This window comes from Vigna umbellata, chromosome 10 (assembly GCF_029865625.1).
Source record: "Vigna umbellata cultivar VRB3 chromosome 10, Vumbellata_1.0, whole genome shotgun sequence".
NCBI lineage: Eukaryota > Viridiplantae > Streptophyta > Magnoliopsida > Fabales > Fabaceae > Vigna > Vigna umbellata.
The window spans coordinates 7,597,413-7,618,726 of record NC_142174.1 but is presented as its reverse complement, the minus strand read 5'-3'; the positions used below and the strand labels follow the sequence as shown (position 1 = coordinate 7,618,726).

Genomic DNA, 21,314 nt, shown 5'->3' with positions numbered 1-21,314 from the left:
CCGGAAGATCATCTACAAATAGGATTCATAATGAAATGGATCAATCTAATCCAGATAAGCCAAAAAAATGCTCTTACTGCCGCAACGAAGGTCATCATAGGGGAAATTGTCCATTTCGTCATTAGTTATTTCTAAATCTTACCCAATTGTAATCAAATCGATTATTAATATATTACTATTAATATTTCTTATTAATATTTCTTATTAATATTTCTTTTCTCTTTTCTTCAAATTTGTCTCCATTCATTAAATAATAACCACAATTTCTTTTTTCGTATAACACAAACAATACATAAAATATGTAAACTGCAAAATCATTTTCAAAAACCAACCAAAACACACTGGTAATCGATTACAAGAAGCTTGTAATCGCTTACCAGGGTGGTTCTTGCACACTTAAAACACTGGTAATCGATTGCAGAAGTGTCGTAATCGATTACCAGTAGCATTTTTGCCTACTACAATGAAGTCGTGCAGGGGGGTCACGATTTCAACACTCTGTAATCGATTACCATTATATTGTAATCGATTACAGGACCCAGAAGTCCTTTTTGGGGTGCACGACTTCACCACTGGTCAAACAGTGTGAAGTCGTGCAAGAGGGGCACGACTTCTCCATTTTAAGTCGTTTTGGCCACCCACGACTTCATATTTGGTCCAAATTTGCCCATTTACGTAATATTCTAGGCAAAAATGCCTAGTTTGGTGCAAAAGCCCGGAGGAATGGGTTCTTAGCTTCTGAACAGAATCCTTTTGAATCTTTCTTTTCCCTTTCACAGGCTAAAGTCAGAAGACATCTCTAACCACTCTGCAATCTAGCCATCCTTCATGGCCAGAGAAGTTCTTTTCATTTTGTGGTAATCCAGCCAGAGGTAGAGTAGGTCTGTGTAAGGATTTGCATCCCAGAAATGGGAGATAACGTAGAGGAAAGGAGTGATTTGAGAAAGCTGACTTTGCCTAAATTGTGTTCCATATTTTTTTTGTTTTTTAAACGTTGGACAAGTAAATTAAAGGAAAGAAAGATTAAAATAACAAAATAAAATAACACTAAATAACAAAATAAAAATAAAATACAAAAGAATAAAAATTTAAAAGATAAAATAAAATATAATATAATATAATATAATAAATCAAAATAACAAAATAAAGTGACGTACAATGAAATAAAATTAGAATAAAAATAACATAAAATCAAATAAAATAAACACGATCAAATAAATTTAATCATTATTTACTTAATTAGTTACCCGGACGAAATTGGGTGTTAACACTTGGTGCATGTGATTTTTCCATTTCCAAATCACATATTATGCATACACATAATCGCATTTCAAGCACAGTAGTATGCAATAAACAACACAGTATGTTCACAGTTATGCTTGTATAAATCTCACAGTAATCATATAAGCATATAACACAGTACATACACATATGTTTTTATTAATAATGTGTTGTCATCATCAAAAATAAATATCACAAAGATTGTGGGTTCAGCTAAACGTGTGCTTCCCCTATCAAGTATCTCAAAAAATATCATAGTTCTCCTATCAGGACATTCAACTGCTATATGTCCCCTACCCAAATATTTTATTGAACTAAAACGTGAAGAATCATCATTATTAGGTTGAGAAGTTACTTAACCACTTAATGACTCATTTTCATTAGATTTAGAAATGGTAGAAGTATTTCCCTCCTTCTTAGATTTCTCCTTATCCCTCCATGAGGTGGATGACTTCCTGTAGGAGCTTCTTCTCTTGAGTTGTTGTTTCACTTTTGTGGCTTGGTGAATAAAATCCTCCGAAGTCTCATAATGGTGAATTTCCACCACATCTAGAATCTTCCTATTTAATCAATTCAAGAATCTAACCATTGTAGCCATAGGTGTTTCTTCTACATCAATTCATTAAGGTGACCTCTATCTCTTGGACGTACTCTTCAACACTCCTATTTCCATGTGTAAGTCTTTGTAATTTGTTGAAGATCTCCCTTTTTGATGGAGCCAAATTCCAGAGGAAACCAGTGGCCTGAAGATCCCAGATCAGAGGTGTGGTAGATGTGTTGGTGTGCAGCGGAATTGATGGAGTAAATGGTGATGGAGATGTTTGAATGAAGCAAGGTAAAATGAGTGAAACCTCTCAGCTCAGAAAGCCTTCATATAATGGAAGGAAGCTTGAGAGAAAATGAAGAATTAGCAAGCAATTTTGACTCAAGAGCAGAATGCAAGACTGGAATATATTTCTCAGCATTTGGGCATAGCTCTAAAGTACCATACAAGGAAGAAACCATCCTATTTATAAGTGAAGATGGGTCTCTTTTCTGAATTGAACTCCCGCCTAATTTCAAATGGGAAGCCTAACAGCAACACCAAATCCTTCCAGCAAATCCCATGCCTTGCTCCAGGTCAGCTCCTCACGTGTTTGAAGCATCTTCTCATCCAACGTTGGGCTATTTTGGGGTTTTGGCTGGGTGCATATGACTTTGGCAGCAAGCTTCTCCAACCAGGCCTTCCTTTCACGTGCCAAATGCCATGTTGGCAGCTGCTCCCTCCAATTTATTTAATCCTACAAAACAAAGTAAACATGTTTAATTAAGAGAAGAAGGTTTAAGATAATTCACCTTCCATAGAAGCAAAATATTAAGTGATCCTTCTTCCTCTTGAACTCTCTTAGCCATGGCTCTAGTAAGAGGTCCAATGTATGTCTTAGATGGTCTTCCATCAGACCCTCCCTCTTGAGAAGGATCTGTCCTCAGATCTGTTGCATCCTGTTGATCATCTCCTGTGAAAGGAATTAAGTCACAGATGTTAAAAGTATGACTGACACCATAACTTTCAGGAAGATCTAAGATGTATGCATTATCATTTATCCTTTTGACCACCTTGAATGGACCATCTCCTCTTGGACTAAGTTTGGACTTCCTTTGAGAGGGAAACCTTTCCTTTCTCAAATGAAGCCAAACTAGGTCTCCTTTTTCAAAAACTATTTTCTTTCTCCCTTTGTTGTTGTATTCTGTATATTTTTGAGTTTGTTTTTCAATTTGGTTTTTGACCTTCTCATGTAACTTCTTGATGAACTCCGCTTTAGAAACACCTTCTTTATGAAGAAAAAGAGATGGTTCTGGAAGAGGTAGTAAATCAAGAGGTGTGATAGGATTAAAACCATAAACAACCTCAAAAGGAGAAAGATTAGTAGTCTTGTGGACTACCCTGTTATAAGCAAATTCAATATGAGGTAGATGTTCATCCCAAGATTTATTGTTACCTCTTAATATTACCCTTAATAATGTAGATAGAGATCTATTAACTACTTCAGTTTGCCCATCAGTTTGTGGGTGACATGTAGTAGAAAATAGAAGTTTAGTCCCAAGCTTTTCCCATAAAGTTTTCCAAAAGTGGCTTAGGAACTTCACATCTCTATCAGACACTATAGATTTGGGTAAACCATGCAATCTCACTATTTCCTTAAAGAAGAGTCGAGATATATAGCTAGCATCATCTACTTTGTGGCAGGGTATAAAATGAGCCATTTTACTAAAACGATCTACTACCACAAAGATAGAATCATAACCCCTTTGAGTTCTTGGTAATCCTAGGACAAAGTCCATGCTTATGTCCTCCCAAGGGGTATTAGCTATGGGAAGAGGTGTATAGACTCCATGAGGCATAATCTTTGACTTAGCTTGTAAACAAGCTATGCATTTAGAACAATGCCTTTGAACATCTATTCTCATGTGTGGCCAATAAAATTTACTTTTCAAAATGTTTAGAGTTTTATCAACTCCATGATGGCCCATAAGTCCTCCTCCATGACTCTCTTTGATAAGAAGTTTTCTAATGGATCCTTGGGGTATACAAAGTTTTCCTTTATTAAAAAGATACCCTTCAGAAAGATAGAATCCATCAAAAGGCTTCTTAAGACATGATGAATAAGTGGATGCAAATGTTTCATCATTTTCATACAACTCTTTTATGTCATCAAATCCTAATATTTGGGATCCTAGGGTTACTAATAATGCATGTCTTCTAGATAAAGCATCCGCAACAACATTAGTACTCCCCTTTTTGTGTTTGATGACATAGGGAAATTGCTCCAGATATTCCACCCACTTGGCATGTCTTTTGTTTAGCTTTGCTTGCCCTTTTATGTACTTGAGAGATTCATGGTCAGTGTGGATGATGAATTCTCTAGTAACCAAGTAATGTTCCCAAGTTTTTAAAGCTCTAATGAGGGCATATAACTCTTTGTCATAGGTAGGATAGTTCAAGGTAGGTCCCCTAAGTTTTTCACTAAAGTAAGCTACGGGATGTCCTCCTTGTATTAAAACAGCTCCTATACCTATCCCAGATGCATCACATTCTAATTCAAAGGCTTTGGAAAAATCAGGTAAAACGAGAATGGGTGCATGAGTTAACTTATGTTTCAAAGTCTCAAAAGACAACTCTTGCTTATCACCCCAAAGAAAAGGAACATCTTTCTTGACTAACTCATTTAAAGGAGCAGCTATGGTGGAAAAGTCTTTCACAAATCTCCTATAAAAACTAGCTAGCCCATGAAAGCTTCTTACTTCTCCTATATTTTTAGGGGTTGTCCATTCTTGTATAGCCTTGATCTTCTCTGGATCAACATGCACACCTTCTTTTCCAACTTTGAAACCAAGGAAAATCACACTTTCTTGACAAAAAGTACATTTGTCAAAGTTGGCAAAGAGGTGGTGTTCTCTAAGAAGAAGCAAGACTTCCTTGATATGTCTAAGATGCTCTTGAAGACTTTGACTATAGATTAAGATGTCATCAAAGTAGACCACTACAAATCTGCCTATGCATTCCCTAAGCACATGATTCATTAATCTCATGAATGTACTTGGAGCATTGGTCAAGCCAAAGGGCATGACTAACCATTCATATAAACCAAACTTGGTCTTGAAAGCAGTTTTCCATTCATCTCCTTCATGAATTCTTATTTGATGGTATCCACTTTTAAGATCAATTTTGGTGAAGAGATTTGCTCCATGTAATTCATCCAACATGTCATCTAGCCTAGGAATGGGATGCCTATACTTGATAGTTATGTTGTTGATGGCCCTACAATCTGTACACATTCTCCAAGACCCATCCTTTTTAGGGACCAACAACACAGGCACAACACAGGGACTTAAACTCTTTTGGATCCACCCTTTGTTCAACAAGTCATTAACTTGTTTCTCTATTTCTTTTGTTTCCATAGGGTTGGTTCTATAGGCTGGCCTATTGGGTAGGCTTGCCCCAGGTACCAAATCTATTTGATGTTCTATTCCCCTCAAAGGTGGTAATCCACTTGGTACCTCTTTGGGAAATATATCATCAAATTCCTTTAAAAGTTTTTGCAACCCCTTCGGTAGAGAACCAAGTCCATGAGTGATTGAAACAAATGCCTCTTTGCAATAAAGAAGGAAATGAGGTTGTCCAAGAAAAAGATTTTTGGAAATATTCAAGGTTTGAGGTTGGACAACTTCATGGGCTGAGGCATGGGTTACCAAATTCTTTCTTTCTTTCTTATTTTCTTTTTTCTTTTCTCCATCCAACTTCTTCTTAAGAATTATTTGGTCCTCTCTTACTTGTGAAGGTGTAAGAGGACACAAAATAATTTTCTTTCCCTTGTGTTGAATGGTGATTTTGTTGGTGACTCCATCATGTAAAGCTTGTTTATCATATTGCCAAGGTCTTCCAAGTAATATGTGCCCAGCTTCCATTGGTACTATATCACAAACAATTTGATCTTCATATTTGCCAATGGAAATGGGTACACTTACTTGTTCTTTAACTACTATTCCATCATCCTCTTTGATCCATTGAAGTTTGTAAGGTTTAGGATGAGGAGTAGTGGTTAAGCCAAGCTTCTCTACCATTCTAGAACTACAACAGTTGCAACAAGAGCCACTATCCACTATCATTGAACATGTCTTTTCTAAAACTTTGCATCTTGTGTGGAATAGGTTCTCTCTTTGTGACTGTTCTAATTCTACATGTTTACTTTCCAGGAGTCTCCTTACCATAAGTAAGTCACCATCACAAGGTAAAGCTTATTCTTCTTCAGAAGTGGATGTTTCAGACTCACTATATGAAGAACCCTCACTTTCACTCTCATGCTCAAGGATGTAAGTTGACCTTCTATTGCGGCACTCAGATGCATAGTGCCCTTTTTCCCCACATCTAAAGCACTTAGTCTCCTTACTCTTATGATCTCTTGAAGGTTCTTTGACTTTTTCTTTTCCTCTCTCTCTCTCTCTTTCTTCATATCTTGGCTTGGTTTGACTACCCTCCCTCTTATACTCTTTCTTATGGTGAGAACTATGAGGGTAATCTTTCTTGGTGGAGCTTTTCCTCTTTAGTTGTTGCTCTACCCTCACACAAAGTTGGACTAACTCATTGAGATCATTGTAGGGTATAAGTTCAACCCTATCTCTTATGTCATAATTGAGTCCACTTTGAAACCTAGCAATTGTTATCCTAGGTTCTTCTCTTATCCCAGCTCTCAACATGAGTAACTCCATTTTTTGTCTATATTCCTCAACACTCATGTTCCTTTGTTGGAGTTTATGGAGTTTATCCATTATCTCCCTATCATAGTAGGCTGGTACATGCCTCCTCCTCAAGGCAGATCTCATTTCATTCCAATACCTAATGGGAGGTAAGTGTCTTAGCCTATGGTCCTTGACTAAGGCTGTCCACCATATTAAGGCATAACCTTGGAAGCTTAGAGAAGCCATGGTGACTCTCCTTTCATCATCTATTTGGTGGCACTCAAACAATTGCTCAACTTTCATTTCCCACTCTAGGTATTCTTCTACATCATCTTTTCCATGAAAGGAAGGAAGATCAATCTTAGGCTCTCTTGGGTAATGCTCTCTAACTCTATGTTGTCTTCTAGGAGGCATTTGGTAGTGGTCATCATTGTGATGACTACTATTTTGCTCAATTTCACTTGGAGAAGATGATGATTCTTCTCTTCTCCTATGGGAAGACCTCTCTTTCTTTTTATCTTGATTAATCAAAAGTTGACTAATCATATCTTTGAGCTCACTAATCTCTTTATCCCTTTGTTCAAATCTTTGCTCAAATTCTTCCCTTAAAGACATTTCACTATCGGGTTTCAAACTTCCTTGCACACTTGATTGACTCATTCTTGTCAAAGAAAAATTTTCAAAAGGTTTTCAAAATGTTTGACAAGTAATGAATGAAAAAATTTTCACAAACTTTCTTTGTTTTTGGTGAAAAATTTCTAAGAGATTCTAGAAGTAAAAGATGTTTCTATGTAGCTCCCAGGAAGAAGAGGTGAGTCACAAATGGACAAGCTTAGAAACCAAGTTCTTCCTTAGCCAGAGTTTCCTTAGAATGTTCTTTTACTTTAGTTTCTAAGTAGAAATTCTTCAAATTCTTTTTAAATGTTATGAACCTACAAACCAAAGAAAGGTTTACTATATGCTATGCTATCCTAGATACCACGGAGACCTAAAAACAAAAGGATTACTCAAGACATTTAAGGAAAGCAATAAAGATGCAAGAATGTAAATGCTAGACGGCCCTAAGTGAAAGTGCAAGTGACACTTGGAGCCCCTTGACACACTTTCATACTAAGAAAACGAAATTGGACTATTACAATGTTCAATTGTGAGCTTGGAATTGCTTCAAAAGCATTTTCCCAAGTCACTTGGCACAACAACAGAAATATAAAAAAAAACTACAAGGTTTCGTGATATGAGTACTCAAACAAGCTCAATTAAATGTGTAAAAATAGTGTGGACTTCAATCTTCAGCTGCTGCCAAGTGTATCTCAAAAACAGTATGCAAGTTGTTCCAATTCTGGTGGCAAATTATGCTGCTGTAATGTATTCTGCAGCTGCTGGACAGCAGAGTTGCATCTACTCAAGAGCTCCTAATTGCTTTTCATTTCAGCTTTCCCCTCACTTCCTAGTATGCTACCATTATAAGTAAAGGTTTCTGCAACTGGATGCTTCACAACAGCTGTCACAGTACCTTAAATCCACTCAAACAAACCAAGCTAGATTTACCATTCTGCACCAGTTTTCCACACCAATTTCCAGCAATAATTGACAATTTTGGAAGCCAAAAATGTGGTAAACAAATGAACTAGGTATGGAAAAACAGCAAGTACACAAAAGGAACCTACCAAAGGTGCTAGAACAGATTAAGAAAGCAAAAAAAAACGCAAACACAGTTCAGAAATGATTCCAAATGCAAACTGTTTGATAATTTTCAAAACTATTTGATAAAATGCCCCAATGACTTTCAGATTTTTGAATTTTGATTTTTCAGGGCCTGTAATCTGGATTGCACAGTTCAACAGCTTTTTATCACTTGATATTACTTCTTTGAGTCATCTATTTCATTTTTTAATCATGGAACCAGCTTTTTCACAATCCAGTAATGAATTTTTTTTGCATCAAAATTACCAAACAGCAGCTGGAAAACAGAACTGCACCAGAAAAATTAGACTGAATTTTGGTGGTTTGAGATCCAAAACTATATGGAAATGTTTCAATCTTTGTTTGGACAGTTTCAACAATTTTTAATGATGATTTTGAACATGTTCAGACCTTAAGACAACTTAGTAACTGCCTATAATTCAAAATCATTGTTTCACTTCCATTTTCACTCAAAAATTGATGGTTTCAAATGCAAATTTGCATATAAGTCATGTTTTGACCAAATGAACAGTACTAGCAACTTTGAACCATCAATTGAAACTTGCTCGAGCTATAAAACAGTAAGGAAACAGCAGATTTTCGAAATTCCCTACTGCTGTACCACTTATGCAGTAAATGGCACCAAAATAACCAACCAAATTCAGTTTTATGGAATCAAAGTTTGAATCAGCAAGGAAAAGACTCTAGGAAATGTGAATACACAGATCTAAGCTGGAATTAAAGATGCTTAGCATGACCAAACTCAGATTAAACTATGCAATGAAAATTGGCACGGTGATAAACCAAATTTAAATCTGAAATAGCAAATGACTAGTGTCTATGCACAACCAAGCTATGCAAATTGCATTTCATTGCTTGTTATGGTTGGCTACACTCTTAGCATCATTCAACAACACTAAACAATGTTGTATCAAGCTTTAGAATCAACCAAAACCAGCTGAAAACAGATTTGATGATTTAGAACAGCAAACAAAATTCTGCATCAGATTTAAACAGAATTTTAAAACCAGTTTGGCTTATTGGATGCTTCAGCCTATATTACCAAGGCTAGATCAACTCATCACTGCCTCTGATGGTAACAAACAGCTTGTATAGCACTGGTAAGCACAGAACTCAACAGAAACAATTTCAAAACAGTGACAACTATAAAACAGCAACAGTAGTTTGCACAAGACTTTAGACAAAACAGAATTTAAAGTTCAAAGCTGGAATTGACTCAAACAAGAAATGATTCACCGTTTAAAATGAAAAATGGACATAAAACACTATAAGAACACAGAATTAAAGGCTGGAACAAAATTACAGAAGCAGAATTAAAAGAACAAAAACTGACACAGAATTAAAACTGAAACAGAAACAGAAAATAGAAACAGAGATGGAATTCAGCAGAATTAAATTGCAGAATGAGAAGAAATGCTTAGCTCCTTGGTGCGTGGAGAACCTAAGCTCTGGATACCACTTGATGGAGCCAAATTCCAGAGGAAACCAGTGGCCTGAAGATCCCAGATCAGAGGTGTGGTAGATGTGTTGGTGTGCAGCGGAATTGATGGAGTAAATGGTGATGGAGATGTTTGAATGAAGCAAGGTAAAATGAGTGAAACCTCTCAGCTCAGAAAGCCTTCATATAATGGAAGGAAGCTTGAGAGAAAATGAAGAATTAGCAAGCAATTTTGACTCAAGAGCAGAATGCAAGACTGGAATATATTTCTCAGCATTTGGGCATAGCTCTAAAGTACCATACAAGGAAGAAACCATCCTATTTATAAGTGAAGATGGGTCTCTTTTCTGAATTGAACTCCCGCCTAATTTCAAATGGGAAGCCTAACAAGCAACACCAAATCCTTCCAGCAAATCCCATGCCTTGCTCCAGGTCAGCTCCTCACGTGTTTGAAGCATCTTCTCATCCAACGTTGGGCTATTTTGGGGTTTTGGCTGGGTGCATATGACTTTGGCAGCAAGCTTCTCCAACCAGGCCTTCCTTTCACGTGCCAAATGCCATGTTGGCAGCTGCTCCCTCCAATTTATTTAATCCTACAAAACAAAGTAAACATGCTTAATTAAGAGAAGAAGGTTTAAGATAATTCACCTTCCATAGAAGCAAAATATTAAGTGATCCTTCTTCCTCTTGAACTCTCTTAGCCATGGCTCTAGTAAGAGGTCCAATGTATGTCTTAGATGGTCTTCCATCACTTTTATAATAAGGAGGCACAAATGTTTCCTTCATAGCTACCTTTAATTGCTCTCATGTAGAGATTGACAGTCTTCTCCTTCTAACTATGTCCATGGTAATTTGATTCCACCAATTCATAACATAGCCTTCAAACTCCAAGGATGCTATAAGAACCTTATCATCAACCTCATAATCATAAGAGTTGAAGATTTGCTTAAACTTCATTTCCCATGTCAAGTAGGCTTCCAGGTCATTAGCTCCATTAAATTTAGGGATAACAATCTTCCTCCACATTTTATCTCTTCTAGATGTGCGCTTTTAAAACTCTTCTCATCTTTGTCCTCACCCTGGTTTAAAACCATGCTCTTCTTCATCATTATCCCTCCCAAGTGTGTGGTTCTCAAACTCTTCTCGTCTTGGTCTAAAAGCATGCTCATCTTCATCATTATAAGAATAACGGTATGAATCATCGTGTCTCCTTCTCCTTCTCTCCATTCCCTCCAATATCACACTCACATCGTCATTAGACTTTTAGAGCCTTTCAAACTGTAATTGAGTGTGTTGTTGCATTTGAGCCATTTGCAAGTTCGGCTTCTCAAGTGCAACCATAATTGTTACAATCTTAGGTGATGGAGGATCGCTATTTTGGGAAGAAGCCATGTCCTACAAGAAAATTTTAGTAATAATAATATAATATATTTAGGACTTCACCACTTCTTTAAGTGTCTCACTCAAATTTCACTCGCACACAAATAGGTTTTTTTTTAAGTACTTTATTGTCTTTTCCCACTCAAATTCTCTTTAGTGCTTGGTAGATAACTTCAGTAGCTTAAGCAAAAACTAAACAAACAATGTGAAAAACGTTACGAGATCTAAATTTGACTCAAGAGGTCAAAGAAAATAGAAAGCTCTAGACAAAAATGTCAAGGAATTTTAAATGACACAAAATAATAAAATTAGAAAAATATAAGACTACCAAAAAGAGTTAAATGAAACAACATAGAGACTCTAAAACAAGACTAAATATAATTTAATAGATTAACAATCATAAACAATAGTGCAACATAATAATTTGTGTTGAACTCTACAATTTTTTTTCCTCTTGGATCCTTACTTACTCTTTTTTTCAATATATACTTTTTTCTTTTTTACTTTGATCCATTATTTTTATTTAATTTGGCAGTTCAACACAAACAAAAATTATCCTTTAAACACCAAAATTCAAACAAGATCAAGCTAAACAGTTAATTGTGACTACAATTACCAGAAAAACAAAACAAAATAGATAATTTTCACAAGTCAAACATAGAAATACACAAATTAAAAGAAAAACACAAAAAATACAAAAAATTAAAAACTCAACGGAATTGGATATTATTAGGTTTTTCTTTAATGTGACGTAATAATAAGATTAAAGAAAATATTCAAACCAGAACCTTGATCTAGATACCAGATGATATGATCATATCCAAGAAAGAATATGATCTTTTCTGAATTTGAATCCTCAAAAGGCACAACAAAAATAAATCAAAGAAGAATATGGAATGAGATAGAGATAGGGATGTCACAATCTATCAGATTGATAAGTCAAGTAAAGATTTATCACAAAGATGTTAATCTTTGATAAGAATCAGAGTTATAATCCAAGAACCAAGAGAATCCTCTCTAAAAAATGTAAATTCATATATTATGACTCAAAAGTGTCTACATATGTCTTTTGTGCCCTTATATATAAGCACAAATGTTTAAGGCACCTAAGAAATCCTAAAAGAAAGTTCAAAGACATTGGGTCCAAAAATAACTAAAAAATTAAAAAAAAATAGAAACAAAATGTTTGCAATTAGAAGAAAATTATAAATATTTTTAATTGACTAAACTATTGTATAATTATGCTTCAAGTCATGATCTTCATGTCCCTTGACTTCCAATCTTAATGGAGCATCATGGGCCTAAAGAAGATTTGTTCTCTCAACTATTTGCTCCTTGACCTTGTCATAGGTCCTTTGAATTGCAAAGGCTCTTCCTCATGTTCTTCTTCTGTAGGAAGGGATAGTCCTCTATTAATACTTGTATATCATTCCAAATAATGTCCTTATAGGCACTGAAACTCGACTATTTCCAATTATCACACGTTATAGGTTATAGGAACATAGGTCGAACAATGAATTCAAGATAACTAAGGAATTTTGTGTCATCGGATTCAATTGATTGACCTTTCGTATTCCATGAAACCTAATAATATGAATATGTACATATTGAACAATAATAACGAACGTAAAATATCTTATATACCAAAACATAAAATAGATACATTATATCTAATTTTTTTCCTTCACTTCTAGCTTGAATAATTTTTTTCATAATCACTACACTTTTCTTCCATTTTGTTTTCTTAGAAGGAAGATTATCATCTTCTCTAGTGGATGTCATATATCTATAATAAAATTGATTCACAAAAAAAAAGGATAGCATTCATAAAAAGGGAAACACTTACAAATAAAAAGTTATAAATGCAATATAAAAAAAATGATGTGTAATTCAACCTTTTCTTCTTTGAAGTCAACTTTAAATGCTTAGGTTTCTTGTTGGCAAAAAAATGATGAATTTATCCAAACCCCTTCATCATGATCATGTCTCCTATACAAGATATCATATATTATTGGATCATCATCATATAATATGTCATACAAAGGATCATCTTAAATATTTGTATCTTCATCCTCTATATCATTATTGGAAGGATATCATTTATTTTATTGGTCAACAACACAATTGACCAATTGACATTAACATGATCAGTGAAATAAAAGATTGGTTGAGCTTATAATGCTAAAATTAATGGCTCATCTTTGTAGCTAACTTTATTAAAATTCACTTGCATAAACCCTACCTCATCTTGTTGAACTCCATTATTGTTATCAACCCACTTGCAACCAAATATGAGAGCTTGAAATGTTTTGTAATCCAACACCCATATATGTTCAATTACCCCAAAATATGACATATTTACACATATATATATATATATATATATATATATATATATATATATGTGTGTGTGTGTGTGTGTGTGTGTGTGTGTGTGTTCTATCTTTAGCAATTGAGATATGCAAAGATTCAGCAACCAAAGCAACACTATTATTTTGCATAGTACTTTGATTATCTCGTTCTTTAGTATAAAATGTAACAATCATGAGACTTTAACTCTATTAGATCTTTCATAGATACTAGGTTCCTCATGTCTGATTAGTACCTCTCTAGAACTTTAACTCCTAGTAGAAACTTACAAAACACAAGGTTCTCCTTTCTAGATAGAGTATGAGTTGTTAAAGGTAGATATTAACGTTTACCTTTCTTTATTTGTTTCAATTTTGTTCGAATTCCCATATCAAGCAAGTCCAACCTTTCACTAATATCATCCTTAGACTTTCTAGAAACATTCAACAATGTACCTATCACACTATCAAATACATTTTTTCCTTATGCATCACATTAAGAAAATGTCTAACATACAAGGGCTTTTAATATGGCAAATAAAAAATATTGACTTTTTTCTTCCACCCACTTGTGACTAGATTTCTTGCAAAAGGCTTACCAAATTTGTTGTTTATATCCTATACTTTTTCAAAAACTTTATCACCATACAACAATTATAGGGCTATACGTTCTTTTTGTTACCAATGAGGAGCATTGGTGTCATGAAAATAATGATTTTGATGATGCTACAAAGTAAAGAATATGAAGATCCTTGTTGTATTAAGTTTAAAAGCATTCCAGTATGATTGGTCCGCGAGGAAATGGAACAAGAGCACAGATGCAAACCGAACGACATATAACATTAAAGACCGAACGGTCACTACCAGCTAAAGACAGAATGGTATGTAATAGTTGAAGGCTGGACAATGTATAGTAGTTCAAGGCTGAACACAGGATGAACACTAGCAGAAAATAGTTCAATACCAAATGGGCACTCATAGGACCGAACGAAGTTGAACACTGGCCAAACTTAGTTGAAGACCGAACGGTCATAACAAATAAAGGCCGAACGATATTAAGTCCAACAAACACTAGAATCAAGCCGAGCGGTGGAAAGTTATGGGAAAGACCAAGCGAGGTATGATCAAGACCGAGTGGTAAGGACCGAGCAGTGGAGGGCATGACCTAGACCTCGAAAGGCATGCTGGGACCGAGCAGTTCGGATTGAGCGATGAAATACAGTGAGGAATCAAACCGAACGTTGGAAAGCTAAAACAAGTCGAATGGAAAAAGGTGATGAGGGCTCAAGCCAAACATAGTTGAAGACTAAACGACATAAGGTTGTGAAGGCTCAAACCGAACGGTAGAAGGAGTTGAAGAACTAAAGCCAACTGTTTTGAAGAATCAATATTCAAATTGTTCCAATTATCACAAAAATTTGATTATCACTTACAATAATCAATTATTACTGGCAGTTGTAATATGTCATTTCGTTTTCAGACCAGTAGACTATATACACTCTCTTCCAAACCCTTCGAAAATAACTTTGCGAATTTGAGAATACAGTGAAATCTGAGGAAGTTCTCAAGTGTCAGTTCTTACTCTTGTTAAGTCTTGTGAATAAGAGAAGCTCGCGCTTTGTGTGTCAAAGGTCGGAGCGGTTCTCTTCAAGTTGGAAGAATTGTTGCTTCCAAACCACTGCCTTAAGGTTTTGGGTAAACAGTGGTGTTGATCCCTTATATAGTTGGCTCAAATGTTATTGGTATTTGTGTTACCCACAGGGAACCTCCTCCTCGATAGACCCAACAATGGTATCAGAGCCGATGGTTTGTCTTGGTGACCGGCTCGGACGAGTATAATGATCCCTATACCGAAAGTCTTCCTGGAATAGGGTATTCAGGTAAGTAAGTTGGCGATTTGAAAGGGCTACTCGTGGTTGTGGTTGGTTAGGAATGCTTCCGCTGAAGGGGGAGTGTACCTATGTGGAAGGGACTTACCCTTGAGGAAGAGATTGTTGTGAATCAAAGTATGAGTCCAAGTCCCACATTGGATAGAAATGAGAAAGTATAGCAGTATATAAAGGTGAAAGACCCATTAACATATTGCCTTAAGGTTTTGGGTAAAGAGTGGTGTCGATCCCTTATATAGTTGACTCAGATGTTATTGGTGTTTGTGTAACCCACAAGGAACCTCCTCCTCGATAGACCCAACAGTGGTATCAGAGTCGATGGTTTGTCTTGGTGACTAGCTCAGACGAGTATAATGATCCCTATACCGAAAGTCTTCCTGGAAAAGGGTATTCAAGTAAGCGAGTTCCGTTAAGATATAACGGTTGGAAAAGGCTACTCGTGGTTGTGGTTGGTTGGGAATCCTTCCGTTGGAGGAAGAGTGTACCTATGTGGAAGGGACTCACCCTTGAGGGGGACATGTTGGGAATCCAAGTGTGAGTCTAAGTCTCACATTGGATAGAAATAAGAAAGTAGAGCACTATATAAAGATGAAAGACCCGTTAATCCATTGCCTTAAGGTTTTGGGTAAAGAGTGGTTTAGATCCCTTATTTAGTTGACTCAAATGTTATTGGTATTTGTGTAACCCACAGAGAACCTCCTCCTCGATAGACCCAACAGTGGTATCAGAGCCGGTGGTTTGTCTTGGTGACCGGCTCGAACAAGTATAATGATCCCTATACCGAAAGTCTTCCTGGCAAAGGGTATTCAGGTAAGCAAGTTGGCGGTTGGAAAGGGCTACTCGTGGTTGTGGTTGGTTTGGAATGCTTCCGTTGGAGGGGGAGTGTACCTATGTGGAAGGGACTCACCCTTGAGGGGAAGATTGTTGTGAATCCAAGTATGAGTCCAAGTCCCACATTGGATAGAAATAAGAAAGTAAAGTAGTATATAAAGGTGAAAGACCCATAAATCCATTGCCTTAAGGTTTTGGGTAAAGAGTGGTGCGGATCCCTTATATAGTTGACTCAGATGTTATTGGTTTTTGTGTAACCCATAAGGAACCTCCTCCTCGATAGACCCAACACTATATACACTCTATTCCGAACCGTTCGAAAATAACTTTGCGAATTTGAGAATACAATAAAATCTGAGGAAGTTCTCGAGTGCTAGTTCTTACTCTTGTCAAGTCTTGTGAATAGAAGAAGCTCGCACTTTGTGTGTCAAAGGTCGGAGCGGTTCTCTTCAAGTTGGGAGAGTTGTTGCTTCCAGTTCGTTTGTCGAATGAAGCTCTTCTGGTTCGTTTGTCGAAGGAAGGTTCTTGCTGCATTCTTCCGTTTGTTTGTCGAACGAAAGGTTTTCTCGTTTCTTAATCTTTATTTGAAATCTTGTAATCTGTACAAACAATATTTTAGTGAAAAAGTTAATCACGAATTATAGTGATTAACGATTGGACGTAGAATCTTTTGATTCGAACCACGATAAAAATCAGTTGTGTGATTTTTTTCTATTCCCTATGCTCTTTGTATTTTCTACTCATCACTATTTGATAAAAAGTTTATAAGAAAATTAAAGGAACCATTTTTTTTAATTGACCGATCAAGCTCTTTGCTTTTAACAATTTGTATCGTACTCTGTTTTAATATTTCCGCTACGTTAAAAAAATCGGTACCGATTGTTTCAACATTTTTAGCTTTCTATTAAATGATTTTCTCCACCCTCAATAATGATCTTTTATAGGTAAGAATCTAAGATGACCAAGAAATACATTTTCTGTAAGGGGAAGAAAACAAAGAATAGAATAATCTGGAAGAAAACAGGACAGAGAAGGAGAAAATTCAGAAGAGACACGTAATAATTCTTTCTTATTCCCTGCATAACAGAAAGGTGCTTTATATAAGCACTACTCCTTACAGCTAATATTCCTTCACATGGTATAACGGTTTCCCCTAAAAGGGAGACACATCACTTAGTAACAAAATCCCTAAGATAAATTGGCTGACGCACAACCCTCTTAGGTCGATCACTAGAAGCCTCTGGAGTATTGGTTGGGCCGTGTTCAGCTTCTGCAGTAGTACTTGGGCTACCCTCACCTTGTGCACAGTCAATAGGATTAGAGTACTGTAAGGGCCCAATGATTCTTTCATCTCCCTCCGGATGGAGAAGCACCTTGTCCTCAAGATGGAATTGCTCTTTCATAACTCCCCATGGTTCCCACGTAGCATCTTCTGGTGGAAGACCTCTCCATTGCACCAAGACTAAGTCAGAATCTGGCTTAGTGTTCAGAATAGCTATGGGTTCCAATATGGGCTGATTATCATTGAATTCCAAAGGAAGTTTTGAAGATGTTGTTGGGGGATTTCCTTTGTGTAGTTTGAGAAAGCTGACGTGAAAGACATTGTGGATTTTGGCATTTGAAGGGAGCTCTAATTTGTAAGCAACTTGTCCAATCCGTTCCAAGACCTGGAAGGGACCAAAAAATTGTTTCTGTAACTTGCCTTGGTAATGACCAGCAACTGAAACCTGACGATGCGGGCGAAGACGAACATAAACCCAGTCTCCAGGTTGGAATTGAAGATCGCGACGGTTGTTGTCTGCCCATCGCTTAATATCTTCTTGTGCTTTTTGGAGGTTGTTGTGGAGTTTACGGATGATGTCAGCTCTAGATTGCAATTCAAACTGAACAGCAGCGTTTGAAGTGTCAGGAGAAAGACCTTGGGGAATAGATGGTGGGGGATGGCCATACACGACTTCAAATGGGGTCATCTTGATGGAAGCGTTGATAGTAGTGTTGAAGCACCATTCGGCCCATGGAAGAAATTTGCCCCACAATGAAGGCTTGTGATGAACGAAGCAACGAAGATATTGTTGCAGTACCTTGTTAACCACCTCAGTTTGGCCATCGGATTGAGGATGGTAAGCTGTGGACATCCGTAATTTGGTACCACTTAAGCGAAAAAGCTCTCGCCAAAACTGGCTAAGAAACACAGGGTCTCGATCAGAAATTAAGCTCTTGGGAAGGCCGTGCAATTTGTAGATCATGTGTATGAATAAGTCAGCCACTTTGGAAGCTGAGAAAGACCTGGGTAACATGCCAAAGTGTGCAGCCTTTGAGAATCTGTCTACAACAACCAATATTGTAGAATTACTTTGGTATGGAGGAAGGCCCACAATGAAATCCAGGGATAAATCCTCCCAACATTTGGTAGGTGGGGAAATTGGTTGAAGTAGTCCTGCAGGTTTTTGAGCTGGAATCTTAGTTTGTTGATAAATTTCACATTGGGTGACAAATGTGTGAACGTCTTGACGCATTTTGGCCCAAAAGAAATTAGCTGCTAACTTCCCAAAGGTGCGTGTTACCCCAGGGTGTCCTGCCAAAGGTGTAGAATGGTACTCATGTAAGATAGTGGGGATGAAAGGGCATGATGAAGGAATCCAGATGCGTTGTTTGAACAAGATTAACCCATTTCTCAAAGAATATAGAGGAAAGTTAACAGGATTTTTTGTGATTCCCTCCTTTAGTGAAAGGAAGTCAGCATTGGTAGACAAATACTGCTTCAGATCAGATAGAAAATCCAATTGAGGGATGGATAAAATGAGAAGGCAGTGCTCCTGTTGTGGTTGTGAAAGTCTGGATAAAGCATCTGCTGCTGAATTAGACTTCCCTGGCCGATATTGTATCTCAAAGTCGTAGCCCAACAACTTGGAGAGGTAAGGTTGTTGATCTGGAGTAAGAACAGTTTGGGATAACAACTCTTTGATTGATTTTTGGTCTGTTTGGATAATGAATCTTCGACCAAGTAAGTACTGCCGCCACTTTTGTACGGCTGAGGTAATTGCACATAGTTCCCTAATATAGGTGGATGAGTTTTGCAGCTTCGGGCAAAACTGTTTACTGAAATATGCGATGGGATGTCCGTTTTGAGAGAGAACAGCCCTCATGCCTGACCCGGAGGCATCGGTTTGAACTAGGAACGTGTGATCAAAACGGGGCAGTGACAAAACAGGAGCATTCGTTAGTGCCTCTTTCAGATGTTGGAAGGCCTGTGAGGCACTATCTTGCCAAGAAAAATTGTCACGTTTGAGGAGGTCGGTGAGAGCACTAGCGATGGAGGCATAACCCTTCACGAAGCGACGATAGAATCCAGTCAAACCCAAGAAGCCCCGAAGAGACTTGACGGACGTGGGTGTTGGCCAATCAAGAACAGCTTGGATCTTACTAGGGTCTGGCTGCACGCCCTTATTAGAGACTATGTGGCTCAGGTAATGTATGGACTCCTTTCCGATTGAACATTTCTCCCCTTTAAGGTGAAAGCTATTCTGCACTAGCAATTGAAAAGTACACTCTAGATGGGAAATGTGTAAATCCAGTGTTGGGCTATAGACGAGGATGTCGTCAAAGAATACAATGATGAATTGACGAAGATGTGGGTGAAAGAGGTCATTCATGGTGGCCTAAAATGTAGAAGGGGCATTGCACAACCCAAATGGCATGACTCGAAATTCGAAATGGTCGTTATGTGTGCGGAAGGCAGTTTTCTCACAATCGCTGGGAAGCATCAAGATTTGGTGGAAACCTGAAAATAGATCCAACTTAGAAAACCACGCGGCATTACCCAGCTCATCCAATAACTCATCAATGGTTGGAATTGGAAATTTGTCCTTCACAGTGGCAGCATTGAGGGCGCGGTAGTCAACGCAAAAACGCCAAGTCCCATCTTTCTTCTTGACAAGGATAATTGGGGAAGAAAAAGGACTCGTACTAGGCTTAATAAAGCCTGAGTCAAGCATCCGTTGCACTTGCTGTTCAATTTCGTGCTTTTGGAAGTGGGGATAACGGTAAGGTCGTACTAAAATTGGTGAAGTATTTGGCTGTAATGTAATACGGTGATCTGTGGGTCTTGAGGGTGGTAAGGTAGTTGGTGGTTGAAAAAGAGAGGAGTATTTGTGGAGGAGGGCTTGAAGGTGGGGGTGATCAGAGGTGGGAGTATGTGTAATAGTGGTGGCGGGGGAAGGATGGGGTGTGGTTGTGGTGGCAGAGTAAGAGTGGAAGGATGATGAGTATGTAGGCTCGAGTGTGAGTTGGAAAAGAGCCTCAATACTATTTGTTTGTTGCAGTCTCCGTAATTGGTGGACAGAAATTGGGCTCAGAATTGGGCCGGTTTCTCCTTTCAGTTCCACTAATTGACCTTCCCACATGAATCTCATAAAAGGGCCATTGTAGTCCATCACAAATGGGCTTACTTGAGTCAACCAATGAACCCCTAATACAATGTCAGTACCAGACAATTCTAATGGATACAAATCAATGGAGAATTTTAAAGAGGCCAAATGAAGTTGGGCCTTGGGACAAAAAGTTGAGCAGGGGAGAAAATCACCGTTACCGACCATTACTCTCAAAGGAGTTGAAGTGGGCTCATTCTGGAGCTAAAGGAAATGAGCCACCCTAGAAATTCTTAAGAAATTTGGTATGGATAGCTGCAAAGAAGCTAGTATGAAATTGTGTGTAGCTCCACTATCCACCAAAACTTGGACTTTGTACACGTTAATGGATCCCGTCAGACGTAGGGTGCGAGGAGCCCATTGACCCGAGAGTGCATGTAGACTAATGAGGCCTGATTCAGGAGAAGGGTCATCTATAACCCGTGGATCCGAGTCTGTTGGTGTATCTGGGTCATCGTCTGGTTCGGTTGAGACTAGAAGGAGAAATTGAGACTTACAACGATGCCCACGCGTATACTGTTCATCGCAGTTGTAGCATAAATTCTTCTCTCTTCTTGCCTGCATTTCTGTCTCTGTTGTTACCAATAAGGAGTATTGGTAAATCTTGAAGAAATTTGTTTTGATGATGCTACAAGAAGTTTTAGTTGTAGAAGATATTAGAATTAGTTAAAAGCAATTTGTAGAAATTAAATGTAGTAGGAAATTCTTGTAAACCTTGTAAACTTGCATTTTTAACTACAATAATCGATTATGATTAAGCAATAATCGATTATCACAAGTCATACTTGAATAATCGATT

General features: G+C 37.4%; 1 pseudogene; it reads right to left on the bottom strand.

Annotated features, from left to right (window-relative positions):
• Positions 1 to 2,339: 2,339 nt before the first annotated feature.
• Positions 2,340 to 10,867, bottom strand: LOC148191784 (uncharacterized; annotated as a pseudogene).
• Positions 10,868 to 21,314: the final 10,447 nt, after the last annotated feature.